Source organism: Pleurodeles waltl, chromosome 3_1 (assembly GCF_031143425.1).
Source record: "Pleurodeles waltl isolate 20211129_DDA chromosome 3_1, aPleWal1.hap1.20221129, whole genome shotgun sequence".
NCBI classification, from domain to species: domain Eukaryota; kingdom Metazoa; phylum Chordata; class Amphibia; order Caudata; family Salamandridae; genus Pleurodeles; species Pleurodeles waltl.
The window spans coordinates 607,351,325-607,373,103 of NC_090440.1; the positions used below are offsets into that span (position 1 = coordinate 607,351,325).

The 21,779-nt window shown below is 42.1% G+C and overlaps 1 protein-coding gene across 1 annotated transcript in view; it reads left to right on the forward strand.

Moving 5' to 3' along the window:
* LOC138284363 (mucin-2-like) overlaps nt 1–21,779 on the forward strand; it is a 1,502,605-nt gene that overhangs the window by 377,207 nt on the left and 1,103,619 nt on the right. The gene's annotated exons all lie outside the window — the stretch shown is intronic.

The window sequence follows — 21,779 nt, forward strand, 5'->3', positions numbered from 1 at the left end:
CACATGTCTATGTTTACTATTTATTACACCTAGGTGTAACTCTACATTTTTTAGTATTCACCATGTCCACCATAGATTTACAAATAGATGTAGAATTACATGTCTATAACCCCTCAACTCAGAGAATGAAGCTTCCTACCACAGGGCTTATAAGTGTAAGGTTATTACAAGTTCATGGGGATCTGTATCACCGTGACAGAGATCTCTGAGAAAGTATAGAGAATATTATTAAAGTTTATTTTCCTTAAAAAAATAATTTGATCAAACACTAGATATTGAAACATAAAAAATGTATACAACAACAAAAAAGATACATTAACAAAAAACAAATGACAAAAAACATTGCAATAAAGTAGATTTAAAATGGAAATAAAAACAGAAGACGTAAAATTCTGTACTCCCACCCCACGATGAGCACCAGTAGGGAAAGTGTTAAACTTTGAAGGACTAAGATTTACTATTCCCACACATGCAAAATTAGGGAAAGAGTTGGAGGGTCAGATTTACTATTCCCTCTCCAATGTAAGCAACAATTGTGAAAGTATTTGGCTTTGGAGATGTGAAATTCACTATCCCCACTCCAACCCAAGCTATGGTTGTGAAAGTGATGGACTTTGGATGGGTCAGATTGAATATTCCAATTGCAACGTAAGCAAAAGTAGGGAACGTGTTGGGCTTTGGAGTCGGTTAGATATGCTATTCCCAAGCCAACATAGGCAAAATAGGGAAAGTGTTGGACTTTGAAGGGAACAGATTTACTATTCCTACTTCACTGTAGGCAACAGTAGGGAAAGTGTTCACCTGTAGAGGCATCAGCTTCACTGTTACTACTCCAGTCTAGGCAGCAGTAGGGAATGTTTTGGACTTTGAAAGGGTTGGATTTAATTTTTCCACTCCAATGTTTTTTTTTAATAAAACATTTAAATATAAGTCAAACAAGTAGAATGTATGTAAACAAATATTTAAAAATAAAAATACTTTTAAATATTTTTTTTTATAAATAGAAAATAAAAAGTTAACTAAATATTTAAAATATTTAAAATAAAAAACTCCAGTCCCTATTACCCTAAAAATAAACACTGACCAACACTCAAAATAAATAAAAAAAATATATATATATATTAAATTAATTCTAAAAAATTATATAAAATTAAAGCAATTAATTATACAATTAATACATTACACAGGTTTGCCTTTATGAACTCCACAAGCACTATTCCCTTTGGACGTGCAACATGAATCCAAGAGTCCCTTTGGATATCTAAAAAGAGTCCAGCGCTTTTGTGCCTTGCTGAGTGAGAGAGAATTTGAAGAGCAGTCCTCCCATAATGCAATTTAGCTCTTTCACCAAGTTAACACCGCGTCTGACTTTTTCATTACTACAAAATTAGAATGAAACGCGTTCACACAGATCATTTAACTCAGGTAGTGCATTGCATGGCTGTAACAAAGTTAAGTGAGTCTCTTATCTTTCGACTTGCTGCATGGGACGCCTTCTGCATGCACTGAGGTATAAACACTGGTGATGAAAAGGGTTCACAGGAACACAGAGGGTTAAAGTACATGCATTTATTACATTTTTTGTTCATCATGGGGATCCTCGAATAAGAAAACAAAACGTACACCTGCAAATAAAAAGTAATATTTTCAATGGAGGAAACAAGTGCATTAATTTATGTCTTATTCATCCATCAAGTGAAAAGCTGCCAAGTAGCCAGTGTCATATGTGATGTCTTCAGACATTGCTGTATTTGTAGCCAAGAGAAATTTGGGTTTTGGTACTTACAAAGTTGATTTTATCATTATAGTGGAGGCTTAAAAACTATGCTACCACTAGGTATAGAAAATGTTATGTATGACGGATAGGCATGTGTGCCTGTGAGTAAGCTGTGTCCACCTGTGTGCCCAGTGCGCTATCTTTGTGCATGGGTTGGTGCAGAAATCAGATCGTTTTAAATATAGTGTCTGCAAAGAATTTCTTGACTTTTGGAACAAATCTCAAAATCATCTCTGAGCAGGCATTAAAAGTGCCGAAAAAATATGATGCACAGAAATCTGTTAGATTTCCTTACGCCATTTTTTCGGCCCCCCTAAGGGGAACGCCCCCTTTGTAGACATTATGCCTGCCGCAGGCATAAAGTAGAGCAAAGGGTTACATGGTGGCGCAATCCATGCATTGCGCCTCTCTATAAATATGGAGTGGCATTTTTTGCCTTTTAATACCACATTAGAGTAAAATATTTACGCAAATGTGGCATTAGAATGGCACAAAGGGCTCTTAAATATGCCCCATATTGGTTGAAAACATTGAAGAAATGTACAGGGGTGTTAGGGGTTTGATAAAGTAGAGTTAATTTTACAGTGGAAGTAAGAGATCTATAAAAAAAGGAAGTACAGTGGGAAAGGCAGTAGGAGGTTTGAAAAAGGGAGGTGGATTAGCAGTTTCTAAAAAATGGAGTAAAGCTGATGGGAAAGTGAGGATTTAAAACAAAAGATTAAAGTGGGAGCAACTGGAGTGAAAAATGGGAGTAAAGTAGGAGGGGTGTAGTGGGTCGAAGAATGAAGTAAAGTAGGAGTGGGTGTAAGGGACGTATAAAAAAAGGGGCTAAAGAGGGAAGGGTAGTAAGTGGCACATTACAAAGAGAGTAATCCGAAGGAGGAGTGAAATAAAAAACAGGAATAAAGTGGAAAAAGGAGTGAGGGGTTTCTAATGATGTACAGGGGCAAAGGGCATCATAAGGGACATGGAATGCAAGGAATGGTTCTTGGTAATACATAGAATGGTGGTTAGGGGGTAAATGACTAAATGAAAATCAACCATGCAGAAATTAAAACTTATTGAAAGCTCTAAAAATAAAATTGGTGAATAATGGTTCAACAAAAGAAATTTCTCAGAGCCATTTTCTTCATGTTTGATTTTAGTCAAAATCACATATAGCCAAGACTGCTTATGGAAGATATTAGACATGATGAGGACAGTGCTCATGATCCGTACATGAACCAATACTTCCCTCGATGCACAACAAGAAGAGCTCATCGGTGCTGTTGGGTCACAGTAGTGAACGGAAAATGCTATAAAAAAAGTGTATACATTTTTAATGGTGAATCTATACTCAACTAGAAATTGCACATCTATACACACAGGTGGATCACCCCACCCTCTCCATCTTCCCCACAGTTATCGCTAGAGACATTACCAAAACTAAAGGGTGCCATGCTGAAGCATGATGTGCAGCCCTGGAGAGATGCTGAAGTGACACATACCGGCAATATTTACTCAGACGGGGTGGTGGGGTCTGCGCACATTCCAAAAAATGTGTGATGCATATGGTATAGCTGTTGGACAGTCTATAGTGTACAATGTAATGCAACTTGCTTTATGCACACAATAGGGACAGGTCAATTGTGGCCAATGATATAGGTGCTACTGTCACACACTACTGGTAGGAAAGCCATCACTGCATGCTACAACTTACTTAACACACAAACTACACTTCTCACCGAGAAGTCAGAGACAAATGGGAAACTGACCCAGGAAACAAAAATCTCCAATGGTAAATGGAAGAAAATCATGGGGCAGGTCAAGAGGGCATCTCGGAATCTGAGATTTCAGTACACACAATTCAACTACAGACACCAGACCTACCTCACACCAAAACACATACAATTCCTGTTTGAGGGAACATCCTCAGAATGCCTGAGATGCCAACAACCTGAAGCGGGCTTCTACCATATGGTGTGGGAATGCACAGTGTTATTCCCAGCATGATAGACACTGATGATGGAAAACAATCTGAGGTGGTAGATTGGAATATGCCCATGCACTGGAACTGTGTCTGCTAGGTCTAATGCCAAGGCCGAAAGTTGTATAGGCTTAGCTCTCATACTATTTACAGCACCTTGCTATGGCATGGAAAGCCTGCACATCGCTAGACATAGGGTGCTAGTTGCGTGACCTGCAAAAATTGGCTAGAGCGGAAACAGATGTTATTACACTAGGCTGGCAAAGCAAGGGAGGTACCCAAATAGATCAGCCTAGGACATGTATGTCACCAAGCTTGAAGCGAGAAACAATGCTAGACCATCTTCATCATGTACATAGGAGTTCCATTTGCAACAGGATTGGAGATGAGGTCTATGCACAGTGACTGAGATGGGATAGAGAGGGCTGGTAATAGCCCACTCCGAGTTACATCAGATATGCATGTTTGTACATGTAAATGATTGCCACAACTGTGATTTCTCACACCACATGAAGTGCAATTGAGAGGGTTATTTATATAAAGGAGGCGTAGTCCTGATGAAATTCTGCAACTGCATGATTTAATAGTGCATGTTACTAACTCAATGACCAGATTCTGTTGATAACTTATTTTACCATTAGATAAACTGACATGCTGTAGCCCTCCAAACCTACCAACTGTGATCATTGTAGTGAGATATGATTTATATATGCATGTTAGCGAATTGACCGAATCTTAGTGACGGAACCATGGCATTGATGCAGCTATAAAACTAAAATAATGTTAATATGCGGAAACATTCTCACAATGTTGGTTTTCATTACATACCAATAAAAGAAGAATATAAAAATAAATAGAAATGCATGCACAATACAGTGCACAACTTCTGCAGGTCACACTTGCACATCAGCAAGTGCACTCATGAGTCACAACTCTCTGTCATCTCTTGCCCCATATCACCCTGTGCTTCCCTGAGGTTCTATACCCATTGATCCCTAATACATAACTTGTTAGAAATTGGGTTTCTGGTTGGCAGAGGTATGCACCCTGTCCAAGCAACAACCACAATCCTAGTCCGGGTAAGTCACCGACACACCCTAAATTACCCTATGTACATCCCCTGGTATCTCAACGCAAGCAGGATTAACTAAAGAGGCAAAGTGTTAAGTATTTGTGCAACACTTCAAAGAGTAAACAGTGGAAGCACCCTACAAAAAGATACCATAAGTGGTTAGCAAAATAGAGCTTAATGTAATTTACAAAACAAGACCAAAATGACAAAAATACAGTAAGTAGAAGTCGAGATATACATTTTTACAGAATAAACAGTTGTATTTCTTAGAAGCATAAAGTGCAAACTGGGGCCATGCTAGACTGGGTTAATCCAAACGTTCAGGCCGACCATGATGGAGCGTGGGTCAGATACAGTCTCAATAAAGTCCTGCTGAAGTTTTACCTTCTCAAGAATAAACTTAGTTGTATTTCTTAAAAGCATAAAGTGCAAACCGGGGCCATGCTAGACCGGGTTAATCCAAACGTTCAGGCTGACCATGATGGAGCGTGGGTCAGATACAGTCTCAATCAAGTCCCGCTGAAGTTTTACCTTCTCAAGAATTGGGCACAAGAGTACTGTTTGCAGAGAAGGAGTTTGCCAGAAGCAAGGAGAGCATCACTGGTGATGGTCCGTGAGCACAAAAAGTCAGCCAGGTGCCTCAGATAAGCAAACTGGAGCCTCGCAGTCACGCTGATTATTCAGGCAAGCAGCATATTTATGAGTTAATCTGGCCCGTTCACAATTGCAAAGAGCCGAACAGCTTGATTTCAGGACCCCAATACCACTACCAACGGCCCAGAAGAGGTGCCTCTCGGGGGTCAGTAGCTTGCTGAAGATGGGTCCAGGAGCTTTTTGGAGCCTGTTATGTCCCTGAGGGTCAGATCAGGAGGCCAGAAGACTAGCCCTTGGAGTCACTCTGGGATCCTGGATTCAAGATGGAGGGTTCAAGGTCCAGTTCTCCTTGCCCAGGAAAGAGGGCAGCAGGCAGTGGGTTAGCACAGCAAGAAAGCAGTTCTTACAGATCAGCAGGTCAGCATAGTAGCAGTTCTTGTAGCAGCACAGTCGTCCTTCTTCCTGACAGAGTATCCATAGGTCCAGAAGTGTACAGAAGAGGTGGTGTCTGAGGTCCAGTATTTATACTTTGGTGCCCTCGTTCTAGAAGGTGGGTGAAGCTACTATACAGTGGCTTTGAAGTGCAAGGAATTCCCTTCCTCCCTTGTCCTGCTCCAAGCTGGCTAGAATGACAATACAGGGCCATTAAGCCCTTTGTGTGTGAGAGTGCACAGCCTATTCAGGTGTAAATATGAGGCTGCAGCCAATTCCTCTCTCCCCCCTGCCCAGGATGGCCCATCAGGATGTTGGTGGCCCATCAGTCACACCTAAGCTCCCTGTGTGTGTAGCTGTCTAGAGGGAATGTACAAACTCTGCTGCCACCCAACCCAGATGTGTATTGGAGACAGGCTGCAGGAAAATTCCAACTTTCTAAAAGTAGTACAAAATTGTAACAATAAATCCGACTTTACCATTAAGAAGGATTTATCATTACAATTCCACAGGTACTATACGTGACAGGTCTACCCCTTCCCAAAAAGGAATTACAGCTCAATAGAAGTAATACGGAATCCTATGAGAGGAGTGGGCCTCAGAGTAGTAAACCACAAATCTTTGAGTTTTTCACTACCAGGACATGTAAAATCTAAAAGTATATGTCCTGCCTTTTGATTACATAGCACACTGCCCTATGGGCCACCTACAGCCTACCTTATGTGGGACTGATATGTAAAAAAAAGGGAACTTTAAGGCTTGGAAAGGGGTTATAATTGCCAAATCGACATGGCAGTGTAAAACAGCATTCAGGCTGCAAAGCAGGCATGGGCATGTTGTGAAGGGCTACCTACGTGGGTGGTACAAGCAGTGCTGAAGGCCGACTAGTAGCACTTAGGGGGCTATTTATAGGCACCTTGCACCACATTAATGTAATTTATTCTGACGTTAACGTGGCCCAATGCATTGCGCCACCCTGTAACCCTTTGCGCTACATTATGCCTGCGCTAGGCATAATGTATGCAAAGAGGGCTTTCCCCACTAGGGGAGGCAGAAAAATGGCGTAAGGAAACCTATGAGATTACCTTACGCCATTTTTTACGGCACTTTAAATGCCTGCTCAAGAGCTGGCATTATAAGGGGCCTTCCATTCTTTAGAATGGACCCTGTGTACTCTGCAGGAGTAGCTCCAATATTTTGGCGATACTCCTGCAGAGTACATCAATAGCGTCATGAAAGATGATGCTATTGCCCCCTACCCTGCGCCATGGTGCTCCGTATTTGAAATACCGCGCACACATGGTGGTAGTAGGGGGGTGCTAAGGGGCGCAGTGAAAGTGATGCTGCACTTGGTGCAGCACCAATTTCCATTAATCTGCCCCTTAATTTACAGGCCCTGGGAGCATGTAATGCACTTGACTAGAGATTCATAAATAAATTAAATAGGGCAGTTAGGTATGTACCAATCAAACCATGTTTTAGGGAGAGAGCACATACACTTTAGTACTAGTCAGCAGTGGTAAAGTGCTCAGGGTCCTAAGGTTAAAAAAAAACAGAAATCAGCTAAAATGTAAGGCAAGCAGGCAAAAGGTTTGGGGGAAGACAACCCTAAGGCTGTCAGGTCTAACACAACACCATATGCAAACCAGGTATTCATAACTTTTTGCCAAGGGAGGTTCCTTCGCAATGGAGAATGAGCGTCGCCCCACTGGCTGAGCCAACAGCTGAAAAATTAAACAATATTTTACTATTGTTTTATTTTTCAGCAGCTGGCTCAGCCAGCATGTGCAGGGAGGGACAGGGCTGGACCATGAGAAGGAGGAGATGGCAGAGAAGGGGGAGTTGAGTGCACCAAAGTGCGCATGTTAGTTTGGCCAGCCGTCTTAGGCCGGCCAAACTGACATGCGCACTTAGGTTTCTCCAACCCAGATGTGTTGCACACCTGGGTTAGAGAAATAGCACAGACTCCCATTCACTGTCTGAGAGCCAGACCAAACCACTCAGACATATCCTTACACTACTCTCAGGCATTAGAGAAGCACCGCAGAATTATGTGGGGAGCTGGTGCTGGTGTCCCAGTGACACCATCAAAGGAAAAGGAGGGAGGTGGCAGCTGCGGCGCAGCAGCAAAGGTAAGTTTTGTTTTTTTAAATATTATTTTTGTCCCCCAAACACAATATCATTCACTGATGTACACAGCTGAAAATATATTCTCCACTCATTAAGGTTTGAGTACGGCAGATAAAAGAGTTAATGGTGCGTTGTTCACTGTGACATCGTTTCTGAGCTCCAAATGCCCAATTCACAGATAACTTGAAAGCAGCCAGTGTGTTGAAGATCACACTCTGAAGTAATAATGAAACCCTTTTTAGTGGCATGCATAGTGTTAGTGTTTGCCTCTGGCATCTTGGTCCCATCCTACTATGGCTCTGTAAACTGGGCCAGGTGCAACCCTTTCCGCTTTTGGCTCTTAGGGTAGCAGGCTTCTTAGGGAGGTGGTATCGGGGAAAAAGCTTAGAACTCAACAGTCAACCAACAGACACAATAACTAATTATCCAGCCCTGTGCAGTAATCTGTCAGAGGCACTTATCAGGTACATATGCAGATTACTTTATGCTACTCCCACAAGTTCAGAGGTGCAATCAATTTGCTCATTCCTACCCCTTTCATTGATGCAGTTCTCAATTCCTTATGCACTGAAGTCACACGACTGCATGACATTCTCTCGATGCTGACATAGGCAAAGGCCAACAATGTCAGTTCTATAGAGGTCATGGGGAAAATGTTCAAATGAATGCAGCACAGGCGCTCCTGTCATTGCGGTCATGGCATTGTCAAAAGTTGCGGCCCTCTACTGACCAAAAACATGTGGGATCCCAGGCAAGACAGTTGCCGCCCAGACCAGGCTGATAGGTCAATTAAGATGTGTTCCTGTCAATTGCAGCCTTCCCAGGCTGATTGGTTTAACCTCAGCAGCAACACAGCTTCTTCAGTTGTTGGCAACAGTCTCAAATCGTAGCCTGCAGTGGCTATAAGCTGAAAACAATGGTTGATGAATTTGTGCAGTCTTTTGGGTGCAGTTCTCAGCAAGAACTGCGGAGGGAGCCTGGGAGACTCTCTCACAGCATGAGTTGCTTCTGGCTTCCCTATCTCAGGAAGTGTGATTTCTCTGGATGTTCCGAACACAAGGAGTACATTGGACTTCTCCTACTGCAGGACCAGATGGACTCTTTCACTCTCTTTCAGCAGGCGAAAGCATTCTAGACAGACCTAAGCTCCTTCACACTTCTGGTGATATCCTTATCTCTCTTGGAGCCTGCTATCACCAGACATCAGACCTGGTCACACAGCAGTCCTTTGAATACTGTATGAGCACTCCATTCCTTTAGCATGAAGGACTTGGAGCTGGAACCAAGAAGGGTGACTAGGATACCATTTTTATACACATGTTCAGACAGGAGAAGTAGAACCACTGTTTCATTATTCAGAATAGGTGATTGCTGGTCTTCTTTCAGATTTAATTTCCAGGCTTCTCTGCAAACTCCGACTTCGTGTGAAGAGATACTTATCACAGCAGAAGGCAATTGGTCTGGCTCTACATTAAGAGTATATGCAGCATGGACACAATAAAGTGTGAGCTCTCTGCACCTGGATATCATCAGGTTTCTTGAAGTAGTGATCAGGGACAGACAAAATGACCAGCGTGACCAAGAAGCTTCCTCATCTTGAACAACAGAATCTGCAGTCCCACTCCTCACCCCTGCTATCAACTAAGTTGTGGTGCTCTAGAAGAACTAAGCAGCAGCCCCCTGCTAACAAATTATTTGTGGAGTTTCCAAAGATAGTCTTGTTTCCACTCTCCTTACTTCAGTACCTGAATCTCCACCTTCAAGCCACAGGAATGCAGAAAATGCAGTACAGCTACCCGAGGAGCTGGTCCCCATGCTCCATCCTGTACTGTGCCAAATCTGGGGCATCTGAGAGGGATATCACTGGCTACTCAGACTCACACACAGCACATGGGTATCACACGCTCACTGTGTACACGAATGCACTTGATATGCACACAGGATGCCAGAACAAAGTTCTGGGTTTCACATAATAGCAGAACTTTACATGAGAAGGATCATTCCACCATGCTGTCACTGACAGAAAAAGGTTGATAAAACTATAACTCACAAAACATGATATGCTACCACCTCTGCTTCACGTGATGCAGTCAAGGACAGTAGTTCACTGTCTCTATGAAGCAGTGTGCCTTTCCCTGTCACAGGCCTAGCATTTTCGTGAAAAAGCCCAGGTTTGATTAATGAGATGCCAGGGCCTAAAGCAAGGCAATATATCAATATAGCATGACTTGGCGGCTTAGGGAAGGGGTAGAGACCCGTTAACCATGCAGGGGGCTTTCCCATCCTAACATATAGATTCTATTTACAAACAACAGTGGTGATGCTGCTCACAAGAATGGCTAAGAGGAATAGAGCTGGGTCACCCTGTCAATGTCAATGTCACAGCCCTTAATGGACCGATGCACATTGTTAAGTATGACTTTAGGTCTGTTTGGGCCCTTGTTTGTTGGATTTTGAGAAAGATGCGTATATGTGCCTTTGAGTGTGAACTGTAGGTGTGCCAGGATTCTGTGCAAATAGGTGTACAGGGACTATAAAAGCGTAACACGTATAGATGTTGCCACTGCTTGCTACATTTGTTAGCAAAATGTGGTTTAAATTATAATACCTTTGTTGGAGCTGCTCATTAGAACAGTTCTAATGCCCAAACACCAAAGGTGGTTGGGCGGCAGAAGCACTTTCTGCATTGTCGAAGAAAAGAAACGGAGAAACAATGAGAGGAAGGAGGTGACTAGAGACAGGGGAAATGAGGAGCTGATAGCACATGAGGAGGGGGACGCGTCAGAGTCACGTGACAAATGAGGAGCTACAAACATTTCGGTCATGTTTGGAAGGCAGGATATGAACTCAAGTTCCTAGTTCCACAGTCAGCAAAGTAAGTACTAGATGCAGAAGGAGGAAAACTTAGAGCACTGAGATGGATTGAGAAAGATTTAGAAATATATTCGAAGGATGGGAGAGGAACATATCTGCCATGCAGTAGATGGATCATGGTAGGAGCATATTGGACACATCTGGACTCATTTATTTCTGTCAATAGAACTAAGGAGATTGTGTCACCCTCTCTCCCTTTAGGATGCTCACCATCTTATGAAGCGCCCACAGAATCACTTATTTCGACGCAAATGTTCTTTGCAAAATGGACTAGCTGGAGTTAATAAATTGCCCTAAGCAGCTATCTAGAACAGTTAACGGCTTTCTAGACCGACTTCAATAGCCCCACAATGTAATGTATTCTGATGAAGAGAACTAAATCAATAATATTTCTGTGAGCAAAATGAATAAAATTTACACAATTATTTCTGCTATAAGCTCTAAAATTCTTTCAATTTTCATTGTTTGCTCCTCTAGAGCCCTAGCTTTCCAGCATGACTATTCTCTTTGAGACAACTGTGACTGTTGTAAAACTTGAGTTCCTACTTTAAGGCTGCAGTCTCTACATGCAGTTTCTGATCTAGGGCTTCTAAATATCTCAATGCATCTTTTCGTCAGGGCAGGTTCCCTGACCATGTGCCCCAGACATTAAAAAGCCTTTCCTATATTGTGTACACCTTGACAACATTCAGATTATTAGCACTATTTCATATTCGCTTAAGACCTACGAGTAGCTTCACAACATCATATTATAAGGTACAGTTATCTTTGTACCTTTGAATCTGGCTTCCATGCTGCAGGTTGAGGATGAAGCCACAAGCTTCATCTGGATAGTAGCTTTTACCTGTCTTTCTTAGTATGTGTGATTTTTTTATACAGTCGACCATACAGGATCATCAACTCACAAGTGTAATTAGGAAAAATATAGTTCACAACTTAACTGCTTCCTATAGGATTCATTTCCTCCTGGTGTTCTGCGGTGTGCCCTTGCATTGAATCGTAGCTGCTGTCTGCTGTAACTTTTGCTTGCAGTAGCTGAGAGCTGATGGCGGTTATGGCATCCCTGTCCAACAATGTATTTAAAACACCTTGTTCTGTTTTGGTGTCATGTGCAGTATATCCCTCTATAGAACTACATCTGTGCCACCAAGATTTGGAATTCTCTTCACTTCCTTGCAATTCTACAAAACCAGGTATGTCAAACATTTTTCCAGGGCCACGGTCAAAAAAGTAATGCTAGGTTGCATGTTACGTGCATCTGTTTCTCTCTAAGTTTAAGAATCTTAGCAGAAAGAGAAAACAGATGGATCTAGCACAGGATGCAGCTGCTGCGAAGAAACTGGCAGGCTTGTATCACAATTTATAAATAGGTTCTGCAGCATACGCAAAGGGCCCTGAAAAGCACAGAGCTTGTGGAATAATGCCTCCTTGGTTACCCCATCTGACACCTCTGTATACAAGTGAAATTCCTTCTAGTCACAAGTTCTACATCTTCTTTCTCTGCCCAAGAGTGTTTCCCTTCAATTCATCAAAAGGGGGATTTATGTTTCACAGGAGCTTGAAAGTTCACCTTTTCGGTGCCAAGTCAAGGGGTGCTGAAAAGGCGAAGGGGGAGAGGTCTCTTGGTCCTTTCGAGTTCCTTTGTCAGTCTGTGAAGTGCAGGGATTTGGAAGGTCTAACTTGGGCTTGACTTAAGGCGAGGGTGCCTTTTGTAGTCGTGTGTCCTAGAGCACACGAGAAAAGCACTCACCAACTTTTCCCTTTCGGAAGCAGTGGGTGTGTTGCTTCTTTCAGACAAACAATAATTTCCAATTTTTTCATAAAACAAAATTCATAACTCCACCCAATGCATATGATTTTTTGCCCCAATAAACTCCACCCGCAAAAAATAATCTTTTTATTTGTGCCATTCTGTTGATCTGACAGCATTCCTCCTTTTATATTTCTTAAAATTCAAATAAAATACGGAGTTCAAAGTAGACAGCTAGATAAAATGTTGACACCACTGTGATTCCTATTTTCATCTCTCCTTCCCAACTGGCTGGCAGAAAGTGACACTAAGGCACGTGAATTGCCGAGAATCACACGTGCTTCTTAAACGTAGGCCAGGATTACACCAACTGGCTACTCAGATGATAATTTAGCAACTCAACCACATCTGGCCTCCACTGCTCCTAATTAAATCATTGCAGTTAATTAAGTATACTAGAGCTTGAGTGGTGAGAACATAGGATGATTCATACCTATTTAGGTTTCTGATAGGGTGGCAGTTATTTAGTCGACCACTGAGCAGATTGTTTCCCTCAGTTTCATCCGTGACGCTGACATGCCGGTGTGCTGAGCAGTGGGCGTGGAGGGCTGCAGGAACAGTGGAGGACCTCCTGGCAAGTAAAACAAGCATTTGCAATGCAGTGGGTCTCGCATCTACTCGAGTTAGAGCTATTAGCGTTGTAAACTCCTTAACCGACTTTTCTTGCCACATAAATTGAAAATTAAAAGTTAACCAGTTTCACGTAAGGGAGCTGATTCCCAGTGCCAGGGCCGCCACGGGCATCCCCGTGAAGAGATACACAAAAAGAAAAAAAGTTCGCTTGCAGTAAAACTAATCGGCAAAAGTGCAATTAGCCATGTAACAGGGCCGATGGCCAAGGCAGTAACAAAACCTCCCGAAGGAGGGACAAAGGTAAACCATTTACCAATGTCATCAAAGGATTTTTTGAAGGGCAAGCCCACGAACGAGTGGTAGTGATGGGCGTGAGGTGGGCGTTGTTAAAAGACCAGATACATAGCAACACGTCGGAAAAGCAGCGCTTGCGCGCTGCAATGCTCAACCTAAACAGCTCTAAAAGTTCAGAAATGACTGAAAGAAAACTTTGATTTGGCCGCCTGCTCTTGTCTAGAGCTTGCGTCAAAACAAAATCTAATCCTCTGTCGATACAGAACACATAGGAGCGCTCTAAAGGGCAAAAACCAGATCTCCTTTTGGATATTACCCTTCCGGATATCGACCCAGAGCTCAATCTAACATGTGGGGTGCAGGAGAAGGATAATGCTCCAAAATCCCCGTATACACTTATATTGTCTCCTGGGCTGCAGCTCTTTAGCAGCACTCCTTCAGAGCAGGCTACAATTATTTCTCAGATGACAGCATCCACCGATTTGTAGCTATTTAGGAACCTGCCATGTAATCCGTGGGCCAGTAGGCACAACTCTCAGATTCACTCAATTGGAGAGAATTGTATCTTCTATTCTGGTGCTCTTACAAAAATGTGTATTTAGCTCTGATGCTACTCATGAGGTAGTGGCAGCGATTTTAAAAGTATTAACTACTACAAATAAAGACAGTGAATATTTGAACCAGAGAAACTGAAAGCTCCTTGCCAAGGGTCGACCATTAAGTTATCCTTGGTTGATGGGAATGCTGCATTGCCTTCTCCAGCTCCAGCTTTAGGTCAAGATTTCTGCCTGCAGGCAGGTAAATCTTTCATCAACGAATGCAGGAAAAACTTTAAAGGAAGCCCAAAGGTGGAAAGTCCTACACAGCTGTTAAAATATATTTTCAATCCTGACACAGTGGGCTCGAGGGAAACCGGCCGTCTGATGGAAAATTCTAACCTTGAGCCTGAAGTAATCTCCATCTTCAAGGTAAAAATTCAATCCGAGGAAATCCATAACATTCCAGTAAAGGAGGCATATGAAAGACTAAAGGCTACAAAATTGGAAAGGGAAAAAAAAACTGTGGAAGACCCAAAATGGTGCCTATAGGATCCACTGGTAGATGTGTGACCTATGGAATGTCTAATAATGTTGATCCTGACTGTGCTGATGATGAGCTCCAAAAATGCAGCTGGCTGGCAGGTGCCCTGAATAATGATCGTGCATTGGTCCCCATAGCACTGCATAGTATCCAGCAATGAACTCAAAGAGGTTTCCTGGAATGTGGGAAGCATTAAGAAAGGCAATGAGAAATGGCAGTTTTTGAAGGTATTAAATGCCGACATGATCTGCCCCCAGGAAACCTGGTGCACTAGGGGCCTCCAATGCAATGACTTTTTTCAATAGAATGTACTACCACCCGTTCTAGTAAAGGGAATGCAAAAGGAGAGATAGCCATCCTCTTAACCAATAGGATCAACTGGAAATACTTTTAAGGCATCCTCTAATCTCTTCCTAGCAGTGATACTATAGCCTGGTGGAGGGGGGAATTTATTAACCCCATTCTGTTTTTGAATACCTATATTTCCTGGATGCCTCTTACAATAATCTTGTGGTTAAAATCTTCTCCTATAGCTAAACCGTCTTGGAGAAGGAGAACAGCCTCCAGATATTCCTGGTAGGAAATCTCAATTGTTAAAAATTTCCAATCATGTTATTAATCTTTTCAGAGAAGTAGAAAGAGAGTAAGCTTTGTGTAGCCCTCCTTCGCTCTTCCCTCCTAAAATTAGAATTCATCAGAGAGGGAAGATCCTCCTCGATCAACTGAGGAGAAACAACTGCCTAATAGTTGATGGGAGATTATCATCTGATTCGCCCGCTCAGTAAATTCAGAAATCCACGACGGGAGAGGCAATCTTAGATTATCTCATTGCCGCACACTCTTCTTTCAACTTGTTGGGTGTTTTGAAAATAATGAAGTCTAATTTTAAATTTTGTAATGGAATTTGTAGAGCGCATTCTGGCTGTAGCATCGAAGCACTGAGCGTCAAAAAGTGAGAGGGAGAGAAGCACAAAAAAGAGGCAGACAACTGCCAGGAACTAAAGGGAATTGTTTGGGGAAAAGCCACGTTTTTAGCTGCTTCCTAAAGGATAAGATGTTATCATCCTTCCTAATGGTTAGAGGAAGAGTATTCCAGCATTTGGCTGCTGCCATTGTGAAAGCTTTGTCACCCCACTTGGCCTTGCAGCTGTGGGAGAAAGAAATCAAGTGGAGACCAGATGATCTTGGCTGACAACCTGGTACGTACCATTGTAAAGAAGAACAGAGTGAAGTGCCTTAACGGCCAAAGAACCTTAAATGTAATGCACTTCTCAACAGGTAGCCAATGCAATTGTCTCAGGCTACCGCTAGCTGGACCTAAGCTGGGCAAATGTAATATCAAGCGGGCAGCAGTGATCTGAACCAGTTGCAATTTGTCGAGGGAACCTTTATCAATATTCAATATCAGTGCTTTGCAGTAATCTAATTTAGAAATCACTAAGGCCAGAGATATCGAAATTCTAAGTTCCTTCTGGAGGTAGGGGAACATTTTCTTCAGGGTTTTTAGAATCCAGTAACAAGCTTTAATGGTCGAATTTACTTGGGACTTGAAGATAGAAAATTGTCAAACACAATCCCAAGGTTTCTAGTTGATTATGTGGGAACAGGCAGGTCCCCACAAGATTGCGGCCACTGATGAGAGCTCCATAAATCACTGCTGGAGCTGAAGAATAAAATCTCTGTTTTGTTGCCATTCATTTTGAGCCACTCATGGCCCATCCATTTATTAATCTTGCTCATACAGTGATGGAATCTATCTGCTACCTCCTCCCAGTTCTTGTTAACAGGAATGATGAACTGAGTGTCATCTGCATAGGAGGCAGCCAGAAAGCCAAAAGAGTGGATAAGGCTACCTAGTGGGGCCACGTGAAGATTAAACAAAGTGGGGCTAAAAGAGGAGCCCTGAGGGATCCCACAAGGTAGTTGGAACGGGGCAGCTCTGAAGTCACCACAACTAACTATGGTGGATCTTTCACATAGAAAAGACTTCAGAACACTCAAGGCTTTCTCTCTGACTCTCGCTAGGTGAAGACGTTGTACCATCAAAAGCGGCAAAATGGTATCAGTTCCAGTAGCACTAAAACTGCTTAGTCCCTTTCTCAACCAGTCTACAAACAGAATCCAAGGTGGTGATAAGGGTGGATTCCGTGCTGTGGCTTTCCTAAAGCCATGCTGAGTGGGATCTAGGCAGCCTGTTTCTTGTAAGAATTGTGCCAATTCTGTATTGAGATGCTTTTAAAAAAAGCTTGCCAGAAAGGGCAGCAATGCTGTAGAACGGAGATTCTTGAGATCGTTAGGGGCAGCACTAGGTTTCTTTTTCAGAGAATAACAATTGTTTCCTTCCACTAGGGTGGAAGCACTCCAGTGTTCAAAATCTCCTCATACACAGGTACAAGGGCTGAAGACACCAAATCCAGAGCGAGCTTTAGTATATGGGGCGCACAGGGGTTGATGGGGGAACCAGACTTAACTCTCCCCAGCAGTTCCTTAATCCTCTCCATTTGCAAAGGCTGGAAATTAGTGAAAATAGGGGTTTAATTTCTTACTGAAACATTTAATTGCTCATAAGGGTCCATCACCCCGGAGTGCTGTACAAAGTTGGCTTGAACCAACTGCCTGCTCTGAAAAAATTAAAGAAAACTTTTCATTTTTTTTTTCCAAATGCATCTTGTTTTTCTTTAAGGAAAACGGGCTGCATTTAAAGAAAAAGAACCTGCTTCATTTAAAAGCAGTCACAGACATGGTGGTCTGCTGTCTCCAGCAGGCCACCATCCCTGTGAGTGCCGCCATTCCCAAGGGGGGTCACAAATTGCAACCTACCTCATTAATATTCATGAGGTAGGTCATTTGAGGCACCCTTGCGAATCGCAAACAGTGTAATTGACACTGCTGAACATAAGGTTTTGCGACTCGCAAATTGCGACTCGCAAAACCTATATTTCGTACATGTGGCCCCAAGTTACTTAGTATACCAGGGAAAGGATTCTTTCTTCTTGGCCAGGGGGTGAGAGATCCTTAGGGGGGCAAGATAATCAATAGCCGATTTTACCCTGTCAAATTTGTCAGTGACTGTAAGAAACTGTTCACTGGCTTGCTCCCAGCCTAACTTCAAGGCCGGGATAAGATTCTGCTCATCTATTCTGCTCCATTGTCTAGTTCGCTTTAGGGGAAAGTAGAGTGGGTCAAAGACAAAGTGTCTGTCACCCTGAAAGTAAGAAGGTGATGATCCTTCCACTCGAGTGCCCTATTCTCCAGAAGGGCAAAGTTGTTGTGGCGAGCAAATATTCCGTCTAATAAATGCCCGGCAAGATGGGTGGCTGACGTGGCTTTAAGGTGCCAGTCAAGAGTCGCCATGAGATTAAGGAACTCACTAGTAACAAGATCCTGAATGTCCTCAAGGTGAATATAAATATCAATCCAATACAATACACTTGAAGGCTGTGGTAATAGGCTAATAATGGCCGACCAGTGTTGGAGAAAAGAGGTTTTTGGACCTGGTGGGCGATAGATCAAAAGGCCCTTAAAAAACACAACATTTTTCAGGCGAAGCTTAAAATAGGCACCTTCACAGATATCTGATATAACATTTATGGGTTCCAAATTACAGCAATATTTTGACTTGTAAATAATTGCCAACCCACCTCCTCTGCCCCCAGTTCTGTCAAGTCTAGAGAACGTATATCCAGGTGGAGAGGCTACTATAAAATCGGGGCTAGAATCTTCTCTGGCCCAAGTCTCAGTGATGAATAAGCACTCCAAGTTCTAGCACTCACTTATGTCTTCAATTTCAGTCCTGTGTTTAATTAGAGAGCTGGCGTTAATAAGTCCATATGTAATCTGTTTTGCACTGGCGTCCTCTTTTCCATTCAGACTGGACAAGAGGTCTTGCTGAGGGGCACAGATAGAGCTTGTGCAAGGCATAATCCTGGGTTCTCAAACGCACTTACTGCATTTCCAATGCTCCATCTGATCAGGGTAGACCAGGATACCCCCCGCACATCTCTATCTCCCAGCTAACGTAGTGAGAAATTGCTGGGAGTAGTGAATACATGCCAAATCTGACTTAAATTAAATTATAGTGATCACAGGTTGCTGGTATTTTCCCTAGAGGCAATCATTACTCTAGTTGGGTCATGTAAATTTGATGAGGCCCCCTCAAAATTTCTAAATTTAATAAAAAGTCAGGCATAACTCAATGGGACCCTGGAATTATAATAATTTTAAAGGATAAATAAGAGAAAGCTGTTAAAGATATTGGTACCTGGGAGGCCAATGTTTTCTATTCTTTTAATATGTTCATAAAGCAAATTGTAGCAAGTTCTACCTTTAAACCAAGTAAGGCACTACTGATTAAACCTGCACCTGCTATTCTTTCTCTGAATAAAGAAATAAGTAGTGTGGTCTGGAAACAATTCACCTCCTTTTCAAAGAAGAGAAATAGCCTTCTATCTCTGATGAAAAGGTGTAGAAGTCGTATTAGGGTGACTCTAAAAAGCAAGATATGGACCATAGCTGGATAGATTCAAGAGTGCTGCTCACAGGAACCACAAGAGGAATTTCAGGAAAATAGTTGCAAACTGTTGTGGGACAAGGGCTAGGTCCTCCCCTTCCCCAATAACAGAAGATAGTTGGGTTAACTTAATTTCTGGTTTATATGCAGAGAATGATGGGATAGAATATCCCTCTACTCCGGAGTCTTATATGCCCACTCATAATGCTTCTTCCATGAAAGAGATTGAGTCAGTTATTTTAGAAATGTGCTCTTTAGCTGCCATGGGCCCAGATGAAGGGCCAATTGCAGTAATAAAACAGGAAGCCTTTCTTTGGGAGGAGCTATTATCATTCATTTTAAATTTTGCTATGCGAGTAGGACAGTTCCAGTTTCATGGACCGAGGTACGAAGTATTATGGAACCCATTTATAAGAAGTGAGATTGTAACTTGCCTGCAAACGTCCGTCAGGTCACCCTGTTGGATGTGGTGGGTAAAGTTTTTGCCAGATGTCTGCTGTTCCAGTTAAATACTTGGGATGGGGATAATAAAATCATCTGCCAGAACAGACAGGCTTCAGAAAGAAACATGGAACCCTATATAATTTAGCTCCATTTCAATAATTTGAACGAGAGGTATGTGACTTTTTGGGGGGCATATATTCTGCCACAGCCTTTGGTAAAGTAGACTGCTCAGTGCTGTGGAAGAAGTTGTTGGGCCTTGGTATTGTTAACGTGTTACTAACCTTAATAAGTAAACTTATAAGGGAGACGCGACTAAGTCGATGAACCTTTGGACCGCGTTTGGAGACTTCCCAGTACGAATGCACCCTTTAACATCACCAATCAATAAATCAACAAACAATCAATGAGAATTATAATTTGGACATACCATGACCTTTCAGTCATGAATAACCACACCTATTTAATTTAAGTTTGAATATTTTTTTCCCTATTGTTACAATCCTAAAATCACGCAAATTAATATCAATCTCAATTAGACACATTAGATTCACGATTTCCACTAATAAACATTAACAAAGGCTATTAATGCATAGATCAGCATAAATCTGTTTAGCAGAGTTTCAGTTGTACGTTGAACAACAAAGCAGAGACTTTAGTCATTTGTCTATTTGCATAAGAGTATTAGTGAACACTTATCTAGCCTCAAATTAGCATTGGAATATTGGGCTTCATGCAAAAAACGTTTTAATCAACACAAATTTAGAAAACATCTAGCTAAGGCCCCTACCAAAATAGCAGTTGGTACCTAGAAAGAAGAGGCAAACAAACAATTACAATCAGCATTTCATAGTTACCAATCCAAATAGATCATCAGCAGCTTCAGTCTTCGTCCTCAGGACATCAGTCGATTAACATCGGGCAGAGTTAGGACTGGGCAAAGTCTTTAGCATTAAGGTAAGCAAGAGTCTCTTTCAAGACGCATTAGATAGTATAGCTAAGGAAAGGATCACTTCCCTCAGGTGAGAAGAAGTTTGCATTGGGCAAGAATGGGGTAGAGGATGGTTTAAAAGTATCAGAACAAGCGCTAGAGCATACACAGAAGTGTTCGAACAAGTGTCTCGGTGGAATGCTAGAGTGGGTGAAGTGGAGTGGCTGATTTCTCCTCCTGCACAGCCATTAGGTAAAAACTGTCAAACTATCCCTTAATTCCATATTGGCTGGATTTTGGTGCATCCATATCTCTGTCCAATAATTCAGCATCATTTTGTTAGAACTTTCGACAAGGTACAGTTCCCATGTCACAGATTGGTCCAGTCTATTGACGTCGTCAACGTTGGAATGTCAGGTAACAATTTTGTAACAAGTCCTTCTCCAGTCGGAGTCTTCATTGTCTTCCCTTGGGAAGTTAACCTTGCACCTGTACCAAATTACATTGTTGCAGACAAGTAGAACACCATCTTCTCACCAGTCGGTTCTCATGAGAAAATAATTTACTACAATAGCACACAAATAACTTCTGGAAAAGTACAGCTTTGCGTCCTTCAAGAAAAGCAGCATGGTAAATGCATCAGAAATACAATTCAAATATGAGGCCAGGCTGCTAGGCCAAGACCCTCGCTAAATTAAGGCCTTTATTAAATGAAGCAAACGTTAACGCATAAATCTTAACATGAAACCTTAATTATGATATACTACTACAAAATTAGAACCATATTGCATAACATTTCAACATTAATAAGCAGTTTTCATTAGTCTTCGTATATATTGGTAACCACTCCCCGTGGGCACATTTCAGATGTGTGCGTTATTTTTCTATGTTAGACACATTTTCTAAGCAGCTTTATCACACCATATATGCAACTATTAATTAGTAAATCTTTAATAAAATACACGCTTCAACAATATCCCTGAAACACTATTGCACCTAATTATTGCCCTCTACTCTGCTACATAGTGCCAAAAAATAGAGAAGTGAGGCCTTTCTAAAGTGATCCTAATGTACAATGTATTAAAGCAGGGGTGTCTCCTTGCCCCCCTTCTTTTCTCTCTTTACATCTTGGACTTGCCTGCAGCTGTCTCGAAAATTATGGGCTTGCTAAATAAGATGGGGGTAGGGGGTGGCCAGTCACATGTCTAATGTACACAGATGACATAGTGATTTTGAATGTTATGCCCAAAGGCCTAAACACTCGATTAGAGGCATTACATCACTATGCTGAGGTA